At 47.7% G+C, this 22819-nt stretch overlaps 1 long non-coding RNA gene across 1 annotated transcript; it reads left to right on the top strand.

The window, feature by feature from the left end:
• The first annotated feature begins 3436 nt into the window (after positions 1-3436).
• LOC135526927 (uncharacterized) lies at positions 3437-12168 on the top strand. The gene is made up of 3 exons (XR_010453367.1): positions 3437-3598; positions 10771-10872; positions 11296-12168. It is a non-coding gene; the product is annotated as an uncharacterized LOC135526927 (long non-coding RNA).
• Positions 12169-22819: the final 10651 nt, after the last annotated feature.

The following is a 22819-nucleotide window of genomic DNA, read 5'->3' as shown; positions in this document are numbered from 1 at the left end:
CCACCACTAACGTTGAGTGGCTGCTGCCAACACACTGACTCAACTCCAGCCACTTTAATAATGGGAATTGATGGGAAATTATGTAAAATATATCACTAGCCACTTTAAACAATGCTACTTAATATAATGTTTACATACCCTACATTATTCATCTCATATGTATACGTATATACTGTACTCTATATCATCTACTGCATCTTTATGTAATACATGTATCACTAGCCACTTTAAACTATGCCACTTTGTTTACATACTCATCTCATATGTATATACTGTACTCGATACCATCTACTGCATCTTGCCTATGCCGCTCTGTACCATCACTCATTCATATATCTTTATGTACATATTCTTTATCCCCTTACACTTGTGTGTATAAGGTAGTAGATTTGGAATTGTTAGCTAGATTACTCGTTGGTTATTACTGCATTGTCGGAACTGGAAGCACAAGCATTTCGCTACACTCGCATTAACATCTGCTAACCATGTGTATGTGACAAATAAAATTTGATTTGATTTGAGTGGTAGACCCTGTAGGAGAGGAGTGGTGGCCCCTGTAGGAGAGGGTGGTAGACCCTGTGGGAGAGGGGTGGTGGCCCCTGTAGGAGAGGGTAATAGATCCTATAGGAGAGGGGTGGTGGCCCCTGTAGGAGAGGGTGGTAGACCCCTGCAGGAGAGGGTGGTGGCCCCTGTAGGAATGGGTGGTGGCCCCTGTAGGAGAGGGTAATGGATCCTGTAGGAGAGGGGTGGTGGCCCCTGTAGGAGAGGGTGGTAGACCCTGTAGGAGAGTGTTATAAACCTGTAGGAGAAGGGTGGTGACCACTGTAGAATTTTTATTTTATTTTTTATTTATTTAACTGGGCAGAACAAATTCTTATTTTCAATGACGGCCTAGGAACAGTGGGTGAACTGCCTGTTCAGGGGCAGAACGACAGAGTTGTACCTTGTCAGCTCGGGGATTTGAACTTGTAACCTTTCGGTTACTAGTCCAACGCTCTAACCACTAGGCTACCCTGCCGCCCGAAGAGGGTTGTAGACCCTGTGGGAGAGGAATGGTGGCCCCACCACTAACGTTGAGTGGCTGCTGCCAACACACTGACTCAACTCCAGCCACTTTAATAATGGGAATTGATGGGAAATTATGTAAAATATATCACTAGCCACTTTAAACAATGCTACTTAATATAATGTTTACATACCCTACATTATTCATCTCATATGTATACGTATATACTGTACTCTATATCATCTACTGCATCTTTATGTAATACATGTATCACTAGCCACTTTAAACTATGCCACTTTGTTTACATACTCATCTCATATGTATATACTGTACTCGATACCATCTACTGCATCTTGCCTATGCCGCTCTGTACCATCACTCATTCATATATCTTTATGTACATATTCTTTATCCCCTTACACTTGTGTGTATAAGGTAGTAGATTTGGAATTGTTAGCTAGATTACTCGTTGGTTATTACTGCATTGTCGGAACTGGAAGCACAAGCATTTCGCTACACTCGCATTAACATCTGCTAACCATGTGTATGTGACAAATAAAATTTGATTTGATTTGAGTGGTAGACCCTGTAGGAGAGGAGTGGTGGCCCCTGTAGGAGAGGGTGGTAGACCCTGTGGGAGAGGGGTGGTGGCCCCTGTAGGAGAGGGTGGTAGAGGAGTGGTGGCCCCTGTAGGAGAGGGTGGTAGACCCTGTAGGAGAGGGTGGTAACCCCTGTAGGAGAGGATGGTAGACCCTGTAGGAGAAGGGTGGTGGCCCCTGTAGAAGAGGGTTATAGATCCTGTGGGAGACGAGTGGTGACCCCTGTAGGAGAGGGTGGTGACCCTTGTAGGAGAGGGGTTGAGGCCCTGTTGGAGAGGGGTTGTGGCCCATGTAGAGGGAGGTGTGGACCCCAGTGTCCCCCAGACGTCAACACATCTCCTTGGCTTAAACAGGATGATAACCCTAACGATGGCAGGGCCAATTACATTCTTTATATGGCCGTGCAGTGTAGGCTGAAAAAACCCTTATCCAATCATAGCTAATAGACATGGCTTAACCTAGTCCAGAGGATAGAGGTGTTGTCAGTTTAGGATCACTTTACCAGGATTTGGCTGTGTGGTGTCATGGATTATCGTTGGTAGCCCGTGGCACACTGGGGGTATCTGCCCTCAAAGCCCAGGATAATGGGGTCCTCTCCCAAAGGAGATAAGACTAGCTACTTATCTAAGACATTGCAGGTGTTCGCATAGTCAATTGCCCAGAAAGACACACAACTTGTGGGGATTTCAGCACTGAGAGATTAAATACACGTCAGATTTGAAAGAAAGAGGGAGAGGGGGGTGGAAAGTGAAAAAGTGCTACTTTGAGAAGATTACGCAAACACCCAATGAGGCCTTGTATCTCTCATAGCGTTAATGTCAACAAGTAACCTCAGCTCATTCCCACACATCTCCCTCCGACAACAAAGAGAGAAAAATACATTTCTTGGCGCTCAAAGCACTTTGTAATTTTTTTCTAAGGGACCTCTTCTGTCGTAAACCAGGAGTGTGAGAGAGAGAGAGAGAGCGATAGAGAGAGTGTGTGTGTGTGTTTGGCCTGATACCACTGCCAGCACATGCCTCCTTTCCTCCTTCTATACTTATTTTCCTTCTCTCCATGTGGATGAAGACATGAATCAGGGAGGAAATAGACTTTCCTGCTTTGCAACAGAGAGAGGAGGCACCCCTGACACCTATGACGCCACACTGCCACCTGACAGTCTAACCGAACAGAGCAGAGGAGACAGGGACGATCGAGCAGCAAAAAATATTTGTAATTTTTAATGACTAATTATTTCAGAGGCTTTTTATGGCTTTATTTTTAGCGTTGACAGTCAGCTGGGAGAGTGGGATTAGGTTCCTCAGGAGAAGAGACGGAGGAGAGGAGAAGAGAAGCAGGCAGAGGGAGGACAGCTCATTTCTGATCCAAGGGGGGCTTTGCAGGCCAGGGGGGTGACAGCTGCACTGTCTTTAGCCCGGATTTGAATTTGAATTTTATCTAACGAAGCAGCGCCGTGCGGACTTGGCAGGGCAGTCGGCTAATCTTCCAGACACAAATGCCTGGGCTTTTCTTGTGTGCCCTCACAGAGATTTGAGTAATTAAAGTTAAATTGAAGGAATAAAAAACTATCCTTCTTGTGCTGAGGCTGTCTTGCCTAATGCCAAGTGTGAATAGTCAGGTTTGTCCTCAGAACTCTAATCCCCAATGCTATTTCTCCTGAACCGAGTTGCTGCCAAGTTTTCACACAAGCTCTAAAGACTGTGATAAGGCAAGGCCAGGGCCACGGCTTTCTTTCATCTTACAGCCATCTTTAAGGAAGGGGAAAGAAAAGGAGAGAGGGAGGGAGGGGGTAGAGGGGTGGGGTTGTGGGAAGAGAGGGAGGGATGGAAATGTAAACGTGGAATTGGCCAACTGAGTGTCAGCGAACATCATTCATGTCCAGAAGGAAGGAACATGAGCAGAAGAAGAGGGGATCAGGGGAGGCAAGCAGGAGTCCAGGCTTGCCAGTGTTTAACATGTTGAGGAATGATGGCTGGAGAGGACAGGACAGCAGGTGGGGCATCTACCTTCACTTATATACTGTCTGTCTGTCTGGCCCCCAGCCACATAACTCTTTAACCTGATCCATGCTTCATGTTTATAACCTGGGGTTGGTGTCATGTCTGACAGCCAGGTACTGTATGCAGGTCTGCTGTTGGCTCGTCTGTCTGCCATATACAGTTCATTCTCACAGAGAGGAGGGACAGACAAACACAGTTTCCTTCCTTCTTTCTCTCTCTCTCTCGCTCTCCGCTCCCTCTCTCTCTGTCCTCTTTCTAAAAGCGGAAGCCCACATACAGTATAAAACTCTACCTCCCAGAGCCCAGATTGTATCGAGGATCAGGGGATCCAGCAGGGAATCACAGGCGTGAACTGAGTAAATAGAACAAGAACTAACTTCTCCCATGGCCATCTGCGGCTTGATAATAGGACTAGAACTGCCAAGAAACGAACCTGTGATTGGAACAAGGACATGCTGCATTTACTCAAGTGGGGGAGACAGACAGAGAGTGTGTGTGTGTAGTGTGTGTGAGTTTGTGTGAGAACGTGTGTATACAGACAGCAGGTCACAACCCAGCACTGAAGCTTTTTTCTTCATTTTTTTTGTTAGTGCAACCTGACTTAAACTTGAGATTTTATAATGTGCTGGTTTGCAGGCTGACAGCCTGAGGCGTAATACCTCTGAAATTACCGGGGTGCTCATTTTTTGGTAACAAGAGAGATGTGAACATTGGCGGCCGATCAACAAGACTCTCTCTCTCTCTCTCTCTCTCTCTCTCTCTCTCTCTCTCTCTCTCTCTCTCTCTCTCTCTCTCTCTCTCTCTCTCTCTCTCTCTCTCTCTCTCTCTCTCTCTCTCTCTCTCTCTCTCTCATGCACTTAATTTTTTTTTATATCTCCCCCCCCCCCCGTCGGTAAGAGCAGGGTGCGAGGGAGGAAAGCATGAAGGGAGGGAGAGTGTGTTGTGTGTGTAGCGGTGTGGGGGTGAGGCCCAGGCCAGGTTTACCTGCTGGGCTGCAGCAGCAGACAATGAGGCAGCCAAGAGGCATCAGGAGCCACTGAAGCCTGACAGTCACCCACATCAAAGTACAGAGGGAGGGACCACACCTTGATCCAGCCGGTAGGCCCCCCACCCTGCACCTCTCTCTCTCTCTCTCTCTCTCTCTCTCTCTCTCTCTCTCTGCCATTTTCTCTCTTCCCCTCTCTTCTGTTCATCCTCCTGTTCCCCTCACGCACCCTCTCTCATTTATCTCTCCTCTCCTCATGCACCTTGATCCAACCCCCTCAATTTCCTCTCTTCACCTCTCAACCCCCACCCCACCAGACAGTAGGCCACCCAGCCCCAGTCTACAAAGACCTGAGACACAAATAAACGTCTAGACACTTTCTCTCATAGTGACCTACTGGCTTCTTTCTTTTTGTTCCCTTTTGATTTCGCGTTCTTTGTTTTACCTGCACTCTGTGTTGAGTTAAGATGACAGGTCGGGTCCAGGAAGTAGTGCAGGGAGTTTCTAAGAGCAATTAAAGACTGGGTGGGTACATGAAGAGATTTGTCACTTTACTACCATGCCGCAGTCTCAAAACCTAAAGGACACTGAGATGTTATGCCTGGAAAATGAAATGCGTACAAACTCACAGAGATCCACTCCTATATGCTGTCATCCATTTTGGTTAATGTCTTGCCTTTCAGAGTGTACTTGATTCCAGACACTAGGTGCAGCTGTTCCATAGATTAGCTATTCAACACTCACACTGCACACGGACACATAGAGAGAGGGGAGAGAGAGAAGAAGAAGAAGTGAGAGAGAGAGAGAGAGAGAGAGAGGCAGGCAGGCTCACAAAGTGTTGATGTGGACATTTATAGCAGATAAACACTTAATGGCCTCCGTCATCTGTGTGGTTTATGTCCTTTCCTCTATCAGTCTCTTTATTAGAGCCTCCTCTAACGGTCTGTAAAATCCAACATAGTCAACGTGCACTAATACACCATGTGGTCCTGAAGAACTGGGTGGTGTTCTACTATTTCTGAGGTGGGACTGAGGCTCTCTGCTACTGATAGGCCCATATATCATGTCTCCTACAGACAATCACAGATGGGTAATTGGAGCGCTTATGGTTGCAGAGTTTATGCAGCTAGTTGATGTAAACTACCACACAAGGCACGAGCCCCATCCTTTTTATTCCCTCACAGTCTTTGTTGGATTGGACAGGGCCTGTCTGAATAGCTCCTCGTAATAGTGTGAGGACCTCCGAGCTGTTGGATCCCAATATTGTTTTTAATACATACCTGTTCCTGTTCTGTCTGAGGCCATTAATTATGTCTGGCACAGCCTGCAGACAAGAAGAGAAAGGAACAATCTCTCTCTCTCTCTCTCTCTCTCTCTCTCTCTCTCTCTCTCTCTCTCTCTCTCCTCTCTCTCTCTCTCTCTCTCTCTCTCTCTCTCTCTCTCTCTCTCTCTCCCTCTCTCTCCCTCTCTCTCCCTCTCTCTCTCTCTCTCTCTCTCTCTCTCTCTCTCCCTCTCCTCTCTCTCCCTCTCTCTCCCTCTCTCTCTCTCTCTCTCTCTCTCTCTCTCTCTCTCTCTCTCTCTCTCTCTCTCTCTCTCTCTCTCTCTCCCTCTCCCTCTCTCTCCCTCTCTCTCTCTCTCTCTCTCTCTCTCTCTCTCTCTCTCTCTCTCTCTCTCCCTCTCTCTCTCTCTCTCTCTCCCCTCTCTCTCTCTCTCTCTCTCTCTCTCTCTCTCTCTCTCTCTCTCTCTCTCTCTCCCTCTCCCTCTCTCTCTCTCCCTCTCTCTCTCTCTCTCTCTCTCTCTCTCTCTCTCCCTCTCTCTCCTCTCTCTCTCTCTCTCTCTCTCTCTCTCTCTCTCTCTCCCTCTCCCTCTCTCTCCCTCTCTCTCTCCCTCTCTCACTCTCTCTCTCTCTCTCTCTCTCTCTCCCTCTCTCTCTCTCTCTCTCTCTCTCTCTCTCTCTCTCTCTCTCTCTCCCTCTCTCTCTCTCTCTCTCTCTCTCTCCCTCTCTCTCTCTCTCTCCCTCTCTCTCCCTCTCTCTCTATCCCTCTCTTTCGCACTCCCTCTCTCTCTCTCTCTCTCTCTCTCTCTCTCTCTCTCTCTCTCTCCCTCTCTCTCTCTCTCTCTCTCTCTCTCTCTCCCTCTCTCTCTCTCCCTCTCTCTCCCTCTCTCTCTATCCCTCTCTTTCGCACTCTCTCTCTCTCTCTCTCTCTCTCTCTCTCACTCTTTCTCTCATTTGCCCATCGTAGCACACCCTGCCACCCAGTGCTGGTAGACAATTTTAATTGCCATGTGAAAACCACAAAAAATGTTGCATGCTCCTTATAAACCCAGAGACACACCTAGTAGGGGAATAGTTTCACCACACAGCGGGGAGAGAGAGAGGGAGAGAGACGGACAAAGAGAGAGGGAGGAAGAGAGCGAGAGGAGAGAGAAAGGCTGTCCACACTAATTACAAAGGGAAAGTGTTCTAGTGTTGCATTTAGTAATCTAGCTTTATAGTGCTGAGGTGTGGTAGTAGGTTGTTGTAGTGGTGGAAAAAATATTTACAAACCCGGACGACGTTGGGCTAATTGCGCACCACCCTATGGGACTCCACAGCTGGTTATGATACAGCCTGGAATCAAACCAGGGTGTCTGTAGTGACCCCTCTAGCACTGAGATGCAATGCATTAGACCGTTGCACCACTCAGGAGCACCAAGTGGAGGACTCTCACCTCTCCGCTCCTCTCCTCTCTGAGCACCTGGTAAAGATAACATGTCTTAATCACTCCTCCTGGGCGTTAACCAATCAGGCTGTACTCCCTCCTCTCCTCCCTCTTCCTGCCTCCTCATCACCCCTTCTCCTCACGCTTTCCCTTGCCCTGCAACACAACACATATCTCCCCCTCTCTTCCTCTCTTCCTCTCTTCCTCTCTTCCTCTCTTTGTCCGTGGGATAGTGGGATGACAGACAGGGGCAGCGAACGATAGCGCGGGGGGCGAGAGAACACGACTAGGCACTCTCTTCTGGAAATGGCATTCTCAGGTCTGGGAGAAAAAAGGAAGAGAAGAAAATGAGGGGATTAGAAGAGAGGTTGGGTTGCTGGTTGGAAAAGCTGGCCCTCCGTAGTGGGGACTACTGCAGGGGCGTTCTGGTGATATGGACACAGACATGAGGCAGAAGCATGTTCACTATTATAAACATGAGCTGTTGGCTTAACTGTTTGTGAGTAAGATATGGAAATAGTTTCTAAATATTATGGAGGGGTGTGAAAGTCTATGCCTATGGTTTAGGAGAGACGAAGGTTGAAAGTCAGGCATCCTCCGATACACAACCCAACCAAGCCACACTGCTTCTTAACACAGCGCGCATCCAACCCGGAAGCCAGCAGCACCAATGTGTCGGAGGAAACACTGTGCACCTGGCAACCTTGGTTAGCGCGATGAGTCAAGGATATCCCTACCGGCCAAGGCCTCCCTAAACCGGACTACGCTAGGCCAATTGTGCGTAGCCCCACGGACCTTCCGGTTGCGTCCGGTTAAGACCGGTGGCACAGCTGGCGCTGCAGTACAGCACCCTTAACCACTGCGCCATCCGGGAGGCCACGATATGTCAGTACTTGACATCCATCCATGTCTGAGGATGTTGGGAGATGATGTGGACAAGCATAAGCATTGAATCCAGTGAGAGAAAGTTATTTTTGATATTTTGTTTTAAGCCAGGAGGAGACAGACAGACAGACAGACAGACAGACAGACAGACAGACAGACAGACAGACAGACAGACAGACAGACAGACAGAAAGGGGGGAAGCAGGGGAAGACAGACAGACAGAAGGGGGTGAGGCAGGGGGAGACAGACAGACAGACAGACAGACAGACAGACAGACAGACAGACAGACAGACAGACAGACAGACAGAAGGGGGTGAGGTAGGGGGAGACAGACAGACAGAAGGGGGTGAGGCAGGGGGAGACAGACAGACAGAAGGGGGTGAGGAAGGGGGAGACAGACAGACAGACAGACAGACAGACAGACAGACAGACAGACAGACAGACAGACAGAAGGGGGGGAACAAGGGGAAGACAGACAGACAGAAGGGGGTGAGGCAGGGGGAGACAGCCAGACAGAAGGGGGTGAGGCAGGGGAGACAGACAGACAGAAGGGGGTGAGGCAGGAGGAGACAGACAGACAGACAGACAGAAGGGGGTGAGGCAGGGGAGACAGACAGACAGACAGACAGACAGACAGACAGACAGACAGACAGACAGACAGACAGACAGACAGACAGACAGACAGATAGAAGCGGGTGAGGCAGGGGAGACAGACAGACAGACAGACAGACAGACAGACAGACAGACAGAAGAAGGTGAGGCAGGAGGAGACAGACAGACAGAAGGGGGTGAGGCAGGGGAGACAGACAGACAGAAGGGGGTGAGGAAGGGGGAGACAGACAGACAGACAGACAGACAGACAGACAGACAGACAGACAGACAGACAGACAGACAGACAGAAAGGGGGGAAGCAGGGGAAGCAGGGGAAGACAGACAGACAGAAGGGGGTGAGGCAGGGGGAGACACCCAGACAGAAGGGGGTGAGGCAGGGGAGACAGACAGACAGAAGGGGGTGAGGCAGGAGGAGGCAGACAGACAGACAGACAGACAGAAGGGGGCGAGGCAGGGGGAGACAGACAGACAGAAGAAGGTGAGGCAGGGGGAGACAGACAGACAGACAGACAGACAGACAGACAGACAGAATGGGGTGAGGCAGGGGGAGACATCCTTCTTCTTCCCTTACCCTTCTTCCCTTACCCTAAATCTCTACATCCTTCTTCTTCCCTTCCTCTAAATCTCCACATCCTTCTTCTTCCCTTACCCTAAATCTCTACATCCTTCTTCTTCCCTTTCTCTAAATCTCTACATCCTTCTTCTTCCCTTCCTCTAAATCTCTACATCCTTCTTCTTCCCTTCCTCTAAATCCTTCTTCCCTTCCTATAAATCTCTACATCCTTCTTCTTCCCTTCCTATAAATCTCTACATCCTTCTTCTTCCCTTACTCTAAATCTCTACATCCTTCTTCTTCCCTTACTCTAAATCTCTACATCCTTCTTCTTCCCTTACTCTAAATCTCTACATCCTTCTTCTTCCCTTCCTCTAAATCTCTACATCCTTCTTCTTCCCTTACCCTAAATCTCCAACTCCTTCTTCCCTTATTCTAAATCTTATTCTTCCCTTATTCTAAATCATGCTTCTTCTTCTATTACTCTCAACCTCTAAATCTCTAAATCATTCTTCCCTTACTCCCCCTCTGTCTCCCTTCCCTCCCTCCCACCCCACCCGTCCCCCTCTCCCCTCCCTCTGTCTCCCCTCCCTCCCGTCCCCCTCTCCCCTCTGTCCTCCCTCTGTCTCCCCTCCCTCCCGTCCCCCTCTCCCCTCTGTCCTCCCTCTGTCTCCCCAACCCACCCGTCCCCCTCTCCCCTCTGTCCTCCCTCTGTCTCCCCTCCCTCCCGTCCCCCTCTCCCCTCTGTCCTCCCTCTGTCTCCCCTCCCCACCCATCCCCCTCTCCCCTCTGTCCTCCTTCTGTCTCCCCTCCCTCCTGTCCCCCTCTCCCCTCTGTCCTCCCTCTGTCTCCCCTCCCACCCGTCCCCCTCTCCCCTCTGTCCTCTCTCTGTCTCCCCTCCCTCCTGTCCCGCTCTCCCCTCTGTCCCTGCTCTGTCTCCCTTGCATCCCCTATGTTCCCCCTCTGTCTCCCTTCCCCCCTTCCCTTCCCTCCCACCCCCCTCTCATCTCTGTCCCCCCTCTGTCTCCCCTATCTCCCCCTTCTGTCCCATGGTGCTGTTCTCTGGCTCCCGTAGGGGAGGCCATCTCCACTCAGCAGATCGTTTTCCAGGTAGTTACCATCCTCATAGTGGATTTAAAGCCACTAGAAAGCCACTGATCTGTTGCCTGCCATTAGCTTCCCTTCCCCTCTGGGCTAAAACACATCCTGACATCACATGGACCTGTTCAGACCGTCAGGGCTGTCGCTACGGACAGTGTCTGTAGTGCATTACTTTTGACCAGGGCCCTTAGGGAACAGGGTGCCATTTGGGATACATTCAGGGTCTCTAACTGCTGATTTCTCTGTCAGCATCTTGAACGGGAGATGAGCACAGGTATGGATAACAACATGACAGAGACTGATATTACGTCATCTTTATTTATCCAGGGAATCCGATTGGAGGAGAAGGAGATCGCCTCTGCAATGGAGGACAGACGACTCTAGAAGACCAACGTTTCATCCTGTCGACGACCACATGATGACAGCAAGGTAAAACATTTAGAAACGTTCCTTTTTAGAGTAATGACAAGAAAAGAGAGTGTGATCTTAGTGAATGTGTACATAAATCACTTTTTTATATATTTGTAACATTTGTAATTGGATTTAGGAGTTATGCTAAACAAAATGATTTGCCACTCAATTCTAAACATGAACCTATTATTGACAAATTTGAATCTCACTAGATTTATAATATTTTTTGACCAGATAAATTGGAAGATAATTCATTAATAGTGGGGTCGCAATTTCCGTCCACATAATTTGCTACTTTGATTGATGTGTTTTGTTGCATATGCAGCGGGAGACATAGGTACTTTTAACTGTAAAAGGACTTAACATGTTGGATTAGTAATAAGACAGAGACCTCTTCCACATAACAAAACCTTCTTCATATTTCCTCATCTGGTTGCACAGGGATCTTTGACTTGGTGTAATACCGTGAACATGTTGAAGATGGATCTTGGCCCTGCGCTACAACATTAAGCAGACACATATGACAGCTCACGCTTAATCCCTGATTTTAATCCACTTTTAATTATTCAAATTCAAGGAAAAACAACAAGATATATAAAAAATCTGTTGAGTAAGAGAGAAAACTACCAGAAATTGAACAGCCTACCAAACATTAACACCTACAGTAAAATAGCTTAGGCTACATATTCAACAAAGGATTAACGTACTGTAGGTCTGTGAGTGCATAGCATTCAAATGCCCCTCTCTCTTTCTATCTCTCTCTCTGTGTGCGTATGTCTGAACATGCTCATATACTGTACACATTTTACATACCCGTAAACTCACTGACTAAGAATCATTGCTCCCCAGAGCCATGGATTAAAAACAATACATTCACCAGGAAATCCTCTCCACTAGCACTGACCCCATTGTGTTTATAACTCGTCTTTAAATGAAGTCAACTTGGACAACCTGGGTTCATAAATTCAGCCGTGGAGTCTCTTTCTCCCCCTCCTTCCTCCTTTTCTCAGTGGATTTACTGAGGAGAAATAACTGTCAGGGCAAATGCCTGGTAAAGTGCTGGACAAGGGACCAGCGGAGGGGGAGTATTTATCACGGTATTGACTTTGTGACTGCAGGTGTCGTGAACTCTTTTGCCATAAACTGGAGCATTCGGAGCGAGCGCAGGCGATCGATACGGGGAAAACTGCTGTCAGGTCCTCTCCCAAGGAGCATTGCTTTTGTTATAGCCACTTAGCGGTCTGATAAATGCCCCGCCGCGGAGAGAGATTGGAGAGAGGAGGCGAGAGGGGAGCAGAGCAGAGAGAGATGGTAGAGAGGAAGCGAGAGGGGAGCAGGGCAGACAGGGATGGGAGAGAGGAAGGGAGATGGGAGCAGAGCAGAGAGAGATGGTAGAGAGGAAGCGAGAGGGGAGCAGGGCAGACAGGGATGGGAGAGAGGAAGGGAGAGGGGAGCAGAGCAGAGAGAGATGGTAGAGAGGAAGCGAGAGGGGAGCAGGGCAGACAGGGATGGGAGAGAGGAAGGGAGAGGGGAGCAGGGCAGACAGGGATGGGAGAGAGGAAGGGAGAGGGGAGCAGAGCAGAGAGAGATGGTAGAGAGGAAGCGAGAGGGGAGCAGGGCAGACAGGGATGGGAGAGAGGAAGCGAGAGGGGAGTAGGGCAGACAGGGATGGGAGAGAGGAAGGGAGAGGGGAGCAGGGCAGAGAGGGATGGGAGAGAGGAAGGGAGAGGGGAGCAGGGCAGACAGGGATGGGAGAGAGGAAGCGAGAGGGGAGCAGGGCAGACAGGGATGGGAGAGAGGAAGGGAGAGGGGAGCAGAGCAGAGAGAGATGGTAGAGAGGAAGCGAGAGGGGAGCAGGGCAGACAGGGATGGGAGAGAGGAAGGGAGAGGGGAGCAGGGCAGACAGGGATGGGAGAGAGGAAGGGAGAGGGGAGCAGGGCAGACAGGGATGGGAAAGAGGAAGGGAGACGGAAGCAGGGCAGAGAGGGATGGGAGAGAGGAAGCGAGAGGGGAGCAGGGCAGAGAGGGTTGGGAGAGAGGAAGTGAGAGGGGAGCAGGGCAGACAAGGATGGGAGAGAGGAAGGGAGAGGGGAGCAGGGCAGAGAGAGATGGTAGAGAAGAAGCGAGAGGGGAGCAGGGCAGAGAGGGATGGGAGAGTGTAAGCGAGAGGGGAGCAGGGCAGAGAGGGATGGGAGAGAGGAAGCGAGAGGGGAGCAGGGCAGAGAGGGATGGTAGAGAGGAAGCGAGAGGGGAGCAGGGCAGACAGGGATGGGAGAGAGGAAGCGAGAGGGGAGCAGGGCAGAGAGGGATGGTAGAGAGGAAGCGAGAGGGGAGCAGGGCAGAGAGGGATGGGAGAGAGGAAGCGAGAAGGGAGCGGAGCAGAGTGAGGAACCATAATCCCTACACCTCCCCCTGCAATACACACACAGAGAGGAAGACACACACACACACACACAAACACACACACACACACACACACACACACACACACACACACACACACACACACATACACACACACACACACACACACACACACACACACACACACACACACACACACACACACACACACACACACACACACACACACACACACACACACACACACACACGCACACACGCACACAGTACTGCTGGAGCGTTTGGATTGTCATATATTTGCTGTTCTTCGCCTCTACAGAACACGGCAGAGCTTTTTATTGTTACAGAGTGACTTGCATTTCTTGGATTCAACTTCACTTTCATTGTGTTTAATATCAATGTTCTTATACTGAAATGGAATTAATAAAAGTCTGTAAAAACATTTGACTATGCGTCCCTGGTAATTACTGGCAACATTGATCCAGAGGTGAAAAGGCATTGAACAAAGCACAGAATGAAGGACTCACAATGGCAGTGGACAACAAATGTGTAGGTAGTGGTGGATTTAAGGAACATACAGTATGTGCAGTACAGTGCACCCCAGGACCCCTTCTGACCTACTGTGTCTAATGGTTATGTCAGTGATTCTCTCGTTAACACAGGTGTGAGTGTTGACGAGGACAAGGCTGGAGATCACTCTGTCATGCTGATTGAGTTCCAATAACAGACAGAAAGCCTCAAAAGGAGGGCGGTGCTTGGAATCATTGTTCGTCCTCTGTCAAACATGGTTACCTGCAAGGAAACACATACCGTCATCATTGCTTTGCACAAAAAGGGCTTCACAGGCAAGGATAATGCTGCCAGTAAGATTGCACCTAAATCAGCCATTTATTGGATAATCAAGAACTTCAAGGAGAGTGGTTCAATTGTTGTGAAGAAGGCTTCAGGGCGCCCAAGAAAGTCCAACAAGAGTCAGAACCGTCTCCTAAAGTTGATTCAGCTGTGGGATCGGGGCACCACCAGTACAGACCTTGCTCGGGGATGGCAGCAGGCAGGTGTGAGTGCATCTGTACGCACAGTGAGGCGAAGACTTTTGGAGGCTGGCCTGGTGTCAAGAAGAGCAGCAACAAAGCCACTTCTCTCCCGGAACAAAATCAGGGACAGACTGATATTCTGCAAAAGGTACAGGGATTGGACTGCTGAGGACTGGGGTAAAATAATTTTCTCTGATGAATCCCCTTTCCGATTGTTTGGGGCATCCAGAAAAAAGCTTGTCTGTGGAAGACAAGGTGAGCTCTACCATCAGTCCTGTGTCATGCCAACAGTAAAGCATCCTGAGACCATTCATGTGCGGTTGCTTCACAGCCAAGGGAGTGGGCTCACTCACAATTTTGCCTAAGAACACAGCCATGAATAAAGAATGGTACCAACACATCCTCCAAGAGTAACTTCTGCCAACCATCCAGGAACAGTTTGGTGATGAACAATAACTTTTCCAGCATGATGGAGCACCTTGCAATAAGACAAAAGTGATAACTAAGTGGCTCGGGGAACGAAACATCAATATTTTGGGTCCATGGCCAGGAAACCCCCCAGACCTTAATCCCATTGAGAACTTGTGGTCAATCCTCTAGAGGCGGGTGGACAAACAAAAACCCACATTCTGACAAACTCCAAGCATTGATTATGCAAGAATGGGCTGCCATCAGTCAGGATGTGGCCCAGAAGTTAATTTACAGCATGCCAGGGCGGATTGCAGAGGTCTTGAAAAAGTAGGGTCAACACTGCAATTATTGACTCTTTGTATCAACTTCATGTAATTGTCAATAAAAGCCTTTGGCACCAATGAAATGCTTGTAATTATGCTTCCGTATTCCATAGAAACAAAAAAATATCTAAAGACACTGAGGCAGCAAACTTTGTGAAAATTAATATTTGTGTCATTCTCAAAACTTTCGGCCACGACTGTACACACACAGACAGCACTGTCAATCTCCCACCCCCACAGACCCCCCCCACGCCCATAATACACACCCTAAAGACACCGACCGATTCTAAATACCATCTCTCCATCTGCAAACTCTCACAGTCTCACGTCAGAATTAGACGTTCGTCCATATTTCTCAAACGTAAAATTTCAAAGTTGTTCCAAACGTTACATTTCGAACAATCAACCTTTTGAATCAGAGGCAGATGCACCCATCCCCAATCTCCATAGCAAAACCCAAACCTAGTTGAAGGTAACAGTGCTCACTATTGCCCCTTGTAGCCGGTTTCCACATCATCTCCAGGCGTCCTCAGACATGAATGGACAGCGATTTTTGACTTCTATCACGGCCTGCGCTACATACTTCACCTCCCCTTCCATTCCATCACCATCTGAGAAGGTGGTCCTAGTCCCTGGTCAGACATGGTTCATCAAACGTATCTTTACTTACTGGCTGGGCGGTCTGGAATGGACCAAGTGTGATGGATGAGATGAGGACAGGATGGTGTTGAGCAGCATCACAGAAACACACAGACACACACACACACACACACACACACACACACACACACACACACACACACACACACACACACACACACACACACACACACACACACACACACACACGCGCACACACAAACACACACACACACACAACACAGCGACAATAAGATGATAACCAGACAGAAGTCTTGACCGTGACCCTGTGTGACCTCCTGTGACCTCGGGTCCCTGTCTGACATCACAGGGGTGAGGGGTCGGGGGAGTCAACCCTGGAGATGGAACCAGGGTTAACATTACCTCTGATCCCTGGTTGTCAGGGGGTGCTGGAATGCTGGGATTAACGGTCTTGTGGAGGACAGGGTGAATGACCTCTCTGTCTCAATCCTCTTTTTGCTCTGTATCTCTCTCTCTTTTCTCACCTTCTCACTTTTCTCTCAGTTTCACCCGTTCTGTTTGTCGTACTCTCCTCTTTTCTATCTCTTTCTATTTTCTCTGTCTCTTTTCAACATATTGCAGTGACAGGAACCCTATTGTAGACAGCAACACAATAAGACTCAACAAAAATTAAGAGTAAACAAAAATATAATTACTTGACACATTGGAAAGAATTAACAAAAAAACTAGAATGCTATTTGCACTAGAATGCTATTTGGCCCTAAAAAGAGAGTACACAGTGGCAGAATACCTGACCTCTTACCTCCCTTATCCTACCTCATTTGCACACACTGCATATAGACTTTTTCTATGTTTGCTTATTCCATTTGTAATTCTGTGTTACTGTTTCTGTCGCACTGCTTTGCTTTATCTTTGCCAGTTCGCAGTTGTAAACGAGAACTTGTTCTCAAATAGCCTACCTGGTTAAATAAAGGTGAAATAAAAAAATACAAATAAACTGACCCAAAATTAAAGAAATCTTTGACTATGACTCAGTGAGCATAGCCTTGCTATTGAGAAAGGCCGCCGTAGGCAGACCTGGCTCTCAAGAAAAGACAGGCTATGTGCACACTGCCCACCAAATGAGGTGGAAACTGAGCTGCACTTCCTAACCTCCTGCCAAATGTATGACCATAATAGAGACACATATTTCCCTCAGATTACACAGACTCACAAAGAATTCAAAAACAAATCTAATTTTGATAAACTCCCATATCTATTAGGTGAAATATGACCTGTTGCCACAAGAAAAGGGCAACCAGCAGTAAAGAACAAACACCATTGTAAATACAAGCTATATTTATGTTCATTAATTTTCCCTTTTTGTACTTGAACTATTTGCACATCGTTACAACACTGTACACAGACCTAATATGACACTTCAAATGTTTCTATTCCTTTGGAACTTTTGTGAGAGAAATGGTTACTGTTAATTTTCTATTGTTTATTTCACTTTTGTTTATTGTCTATTTCACTTGCTTTGACAAAATAGACATGTTTACCATGTCAATAAAGCCCTTTGAATTGAATTGAGAGACAGAAAGAAAGAGAATAAGATAGAGGGAGAGAGAAACTGTGATAACAGGGGGTTGGAGGGTTGGATGCTCCAGCAGGCAGAGAGAGGGAGAGAGAGAGAGAGAGAGAGAGAGAGAGAGAGAGAGAGAGAGAGAGAGAGAGAGAGAGAGAGAGAGAGACAGGGAGAGAGAGAGAGACAGAGAGAGAGAGGGAGAGAGAGAGACAGAGAGAGAGAGAGAGAGAGAAACTGTGATAACAGGGGGTTGGAGGGTTGGATGCTCCAGCAGACAGAGAGAGGGAGAGAGAGAGAGAGAGAGACAGGGAGAGAGAGAGACAGAGAGAGAGAGAGAGAGAAACTGTGATAACAGGGGGTTGGAGGGTTGGATGCTCCAGCAGGCAGAGAGAGGGAGAGAGAGAGAGAGAGAGAGAGAGAGAGAGGGAGAGAGAGAGACAGAGAGAGAGAGAAACTGTGATAACAGGGGGTTGGAGGGTTGGATGCTCCAGCAGACAGAGAGAGGGAGAGAGAGAGAGAGACAGGGAGAGAGAGAGACAGAGAGAGAGAGAGAGAAACTGTGATAACAGGGGGTTGGAGGGTTGGATGCTCCAGCAGACAGAGAGAGGGAGAGAGAGAGAGAGAGAGACAGGGAGAGAGAGAGACAGAGAGAGAGAGAGAGAAACTGTGATAACAGGGGGTTGGAGGGTTGGATGCTCCAGCAGACAGAGAGAGGGAGAGAGAGAGAGAGAGAGAGAGAGACAGGGAGAGAGAGAGACAGAGAGAGAGAGAGAGAAACTGTGATAACAGGGGGTTGGAGGGTTGGATGCTCCAGCAGGCAGAGAGACATATGATGACAGATCAGCGCTGACCTGTGACAGAAGGGAGGAGGGAAGAGGAAGGAGAGAAAGGGGGTTGAGCTGGGGGGTTGGGTCGGCCGTAGGGGTCAGACACACTGATTGATGTCACACAGACACACCCTCCCTCCTCTGGGAGTCCCGCCTACCTTAGCCTGCTGTGGAGAGGAACTCTGGGTACTTAAAACACTAATGACATAATGTCCATTGTGAGGTCAGAGTGAGTTCAGGCCTACAGGGCTCTGTGTGTGTCTGGGGTTACACACAATGAGCTACATGCCTTCACACAGACCATTAATAGTTCATAATACAGAGACATAGTGAACTAAGCTTTCTCCGACATGAAACAAGAAGCAAAGAAGTTACACAGAAAGATGTACTTGAACATTTGAAACATTTTATGAACTATTATGAGAACGGATAAATCGAGTCCCGAAAAAAATCTCTCTTCCCAACCCCTCATGATCGTTCACCTCTGATGTCATGTTTGACAGACTCAGAAGCAGCAGGGTTGAAGGTGAGACTGGTCTACGATAGGTTTGTCCAGTCAGAGATGCTATAGAAGCTTACTAGTGTTAACCCCAAGCTACAAATCACCCCTACAACTAGGTTGAAGGTGAGAGACTGTGAGACAATATTGTGTTGTCACAGTGCTGTGAACTATATTTATGTTGTTGTCTTTGCCCAATAATGTTTAGAGCATGTTTTGTGTTGCTACCATGTTGTGTTGCTACCATGCTGTGTTGTTGTCTTAGGTCTTTCTTTATGTAGTGTTGTGTTGTCTCTTGTCGTGATGTGTGTTTTGTCCTGTATTTATTATTTATTTTATTTGTATTTTTAATACCAGCCCCCATTCCCGCAGGAGGCCTTTTGCCTTCTGGTAGGCCGTCATCGTAAATAAGAATTTGTTCTGAACTGACTTGCCTAGTTAAATAAAGGCTCAATAAAATGAAATAAATTGTAATTAACAACCTTCAAGTCAGGGCCTAAACATTTCAACAGCACTGAAACTTTCGAGCCTTCTTTTCTGTCACCTGCGAACACACATACAATTTGCGACACCCGAAATCAAACAAAGTAAAATAAGATGTTTGAGAAAGTACCAGTGCTTTATTACAAACGTTTTATGTCCAGGTGTAACAGGATGAGTTAATCTCTCTCTCCAATTAGAGTGTTGCCGATATTATAGCAGCTGGAGGGTGTTATATAGTCAAGTCATCTACTGCTATAGAGACAATTGAAATCAGACAGTCTGCTGTTCGTATTGACCGCTTGGGATGTGCAAATGTCAGAATGAATATTTTGAAATGATTAATTTCTTTGACATGAAATGTCAATAGTGAATAAATGAAAATAAAACGAGAGAGTGAAGGTATGACGATGATGGCATGATCCAGTATTTTCATTTTCCATCTTTTAGTATTATTAGGTTAACATTTTCATCCACTGTTAAAGTAATTAGACACATAGAGTACTTTAAAGTTTCACTTCTTCTGGTACATTGTTGGAACTGAACTTTTCCCATTGTTATACCTTACCAATATGTGACAGAACTATATCAACAGTGAATTTAATATAGTACCCTATTCCCTAACAGTAGACTGTCACAATGAGCAGAAGCTGTGCATTGGGATTTTAATGCACTGTCTCTACTGGTAGAAAGTCTCACTCAGCAGCTTGTATTCGTCACTATGGCAGGTTAGGGCTAGTTTTGACAGACTCCATTGAGGAACAGATAAATAACGAACCTCTGTGTGTGCGTCTGTATACCTGTACACAATCTTATGTGCATATTGTGTCTATAATATGTTAGCTTGCGAACCCACCCCCCGCTCTCTCGCTTTCCTTCTATCTCTCTTTCTCTCTCTTTGTCCCTCTCTCTGTCTCTGTCTCTCTCTCTCTCTCGCTGGGTCATTGTAATGTGCATTTGGTCGGTGTATTGCAGTGTTGTTGGGCGGTGCCACCATGTTCCAGAGGTCAAGTTATTCTGGAGTGTGGAAAGCAGAGCATGCCTCATGTTCCTATGAAGCCAGAGCATACCTCATGTTCCTATGAAGCCAGAGCATACCTCATGTTCCTATGAAGCCAGAGCATACCTCATGTTCCTAGGAAGGCAGAGCATACCTCATGTTCCTAGGAAGGCAAGAGCATACCTCATGTTCCTATGAAGCCAGAGCATACCTCATGTTCCTATGAAGCCAGAGCATACCTCATGTTCCTAGGATGGCAGAGCATACCTCATGTTCCTAGGAAGGCAGAGCATACCTCATGTTCCTAGGATGGCAGAGCATACCTCATGTTCCTATGAAGCCAGAGCATACCTCATGTTCCTATGAAGCCAGAGCATACCTCATGTTCCTAGGATGGCAGAGTATACCTCATGTTCCTAGGAAGGCAGAGCATACCTCATGTTCCTAGGATGGCAGAGCATACCTCATGTTCCTAGGAAGGCAGAGCATACCTCATGTTCCTAGGAAGGCAGAGCATACCTCGTGTTCCTAGGATGGCAGAGCATACCACATGTTCCTAGGAAGGCAGAGCATACCTCATGTTTCTAGGATGGCAGAGCATACTTCATGTTCCTATGAAGCCAGAGCATACCTCATGGTCCTAGGAAGGCAGAGCATGCCTCATGTTCCTAGGATGGCAGAGCATGCCTCGTGTTCCTAGGAAGGCAGAGCATGCCTCATGTTCCTATGATGGGAGAGCATGCCTCGTGTTCCTAGGATGGCAGAGCATGCCTCGTGTTCCTAGGATGGCAGAGCATGCCTCATGTTCCTATGATGGGAGAGCATGCCTCGTGTTCCTAGGATGGCAGAGCATGCCACGTGTTACTAGGATGGCAGAGCATGCCTCGTGTTCCTAGAAAGGCAGAGCATGCCTCATGTTCCTATGATGGGAGAGCATGCCTCATGTTCCTATGATGGGAGAGCATGCCTCGTGTTCCTAGGATGGCAGAGCATGCCACGTGTTCCTAGGATGGCAGAGCATGCCTCGTGTTCCTAGAAAGGCAGAGCATGCCTCATGTTCCTATGATGGGAGAGCATGCCACGTGTTCCTAGGAAGGCAGTGCATACCTCATTGTCACGATCTGACCTTAGTGCATTTATTTTGTCTTTGTGTTAGTTTGGTCAGGGCGTGAGTTGGGGTGGGTAGTCTATATTCTTTTTTCTATGTTGTATTTCTGTTTTTGGCCTGGTATGGTTCACAATCAGAGGCAGCTGGCAATCATTGTCTCTGATTGAGAATCATAATTAGGTAGCCTGTTTTCCCCATTTTGGTTGTGGGTGATTATTTTCTGTTTAGAGTTTTTTCGTCACCTTACAGGACTGTTCGTTTGTTGTTTTTTGTTGTTTTGTTCAGTGTTCATTTGTTTTCTTAAAATAATGGACACTTACCACGCTGGGCATTGGTCCTCCTCCCTTTCTCCAGATGACAACCGTTACACTCATGTTCCTAGGAAGGCAGAGCATGCCTCGTGTTCCTATGAAGACAGAGCATACCTCATGTTCCTATGAAGCCAGAGCATACCTCATGTTCCTAGGAAGGCAGAGCATACCTCATGTTCCTAGGAAGGCAGAGCATACCTCGTGTTCCTAGGATGGCAGAGCATACCTCATGTTCCTAGGAAGGCAGAGCATACCTCATGTTCCTTAGAAGGAAGAGCATACCTCATGTTCCTATGAAGCCAGAGCATACCTCATGTTCCTATGAAGCCAGAGCATACCTCATGTTCCTAGGAAGGCAGAGCATACCTCATGTTCCTTGGAAGGCAGAGCATACCTCGTGTTCCTAGGATGGCAGTGCATACCTCATGTTCCTAGGAAGGCAGAGCATACCTCATGTTCCTAGGATGGCAGAGCATACCTCATGTTCCTAGGTAGGCAGAGCATACCTCATGTTCCTAGGAAGGCAGAGCATACCTCATGTTCCTATGAAGTCAGAGCATACCTCATGTTCCTATGAAGCCAGAGCATACCTCATGTTCCTAGGATGGCAGAGCATACCTCTTGTTCCTAGGATGGCAGAACATACCTCATGTTCCTAGGAAGGCAGAGCACACCTCATGTTCCTAGGATGGCAGAGCATGCCTCGTGTTCCTATGAAGCCAGAGCATGCCTCATGTTCCTAGGATGGCAGAGCATGCCTCGTGTTCCTAGGAAGGCAGAGCATGCCTCATGTTCCTATGATGGCAGAGCATACCTCGTGTTCCTAGAAAGGCAGAGCATGCCTCATGTTCCTAGGATGGCAGAGCATGCCTCGTGTTCCTAGAAAGGCAGAGCATGCCTCATGTTCCTATGATGGGAGAGCATGCCTCATGTTCCTATGATGGGAGAGCATGCCTCGTGTTCCTAGGATGGCAGAGCATGCCACGTGTTCCTAGGATGGCAGAGCATGCCTCGTGTTCCTAGAAAGGCAGAGCATGCCTCATGTTCCTATGATGGGAGAGCATGCCACGTGTTCCTAGGAAGGCAGTGCATACCTCATTGTCACGATCTGACCTTAGTGCATTTATTTTGTCTTTGTGTTAGTTTGGTCAGGGCGTGAGTTGGGGTGGGTAGTCTATATTCTTTTTTCTATGTTGTATTTCTGTTTTTGGCCTGGTATGGTTCACAATCAGAGGCAGCTGGCAATCATTGTCTCTGATTGAGAATCATAATTAGGTAGCCTGTTTTCCCCATTTTGGTTGTGGGTGATTATTTTCTGTTTAGAGTTTTTTTCGTCACCTTACAGGACTGTTCGTTTGTTGTTTTTTGTTGTTTTGTTCAGTGTTCATTTGTTTTCTTAAAATAATGGACACTTACCACG

Source organism: Oncorhynchus masou, chromosome 32, assembly GCF_036934945.1.
Source record: "Oncorhynchus masou masou isolate Uvic2021 chromosome 32, UVic_Omas_1.1, whole genome shotgun sequence".
Taxonomy (NCBI): Eukaryota; Metazoa; Chordata; class Actinopteri; order Salmoniformes; family Salmonidae; genus Oncorhynchus; species Oncorhynchus masou.
This window is presented reverse-complemented; position numbering and strand designations above follow the sequence as displayed.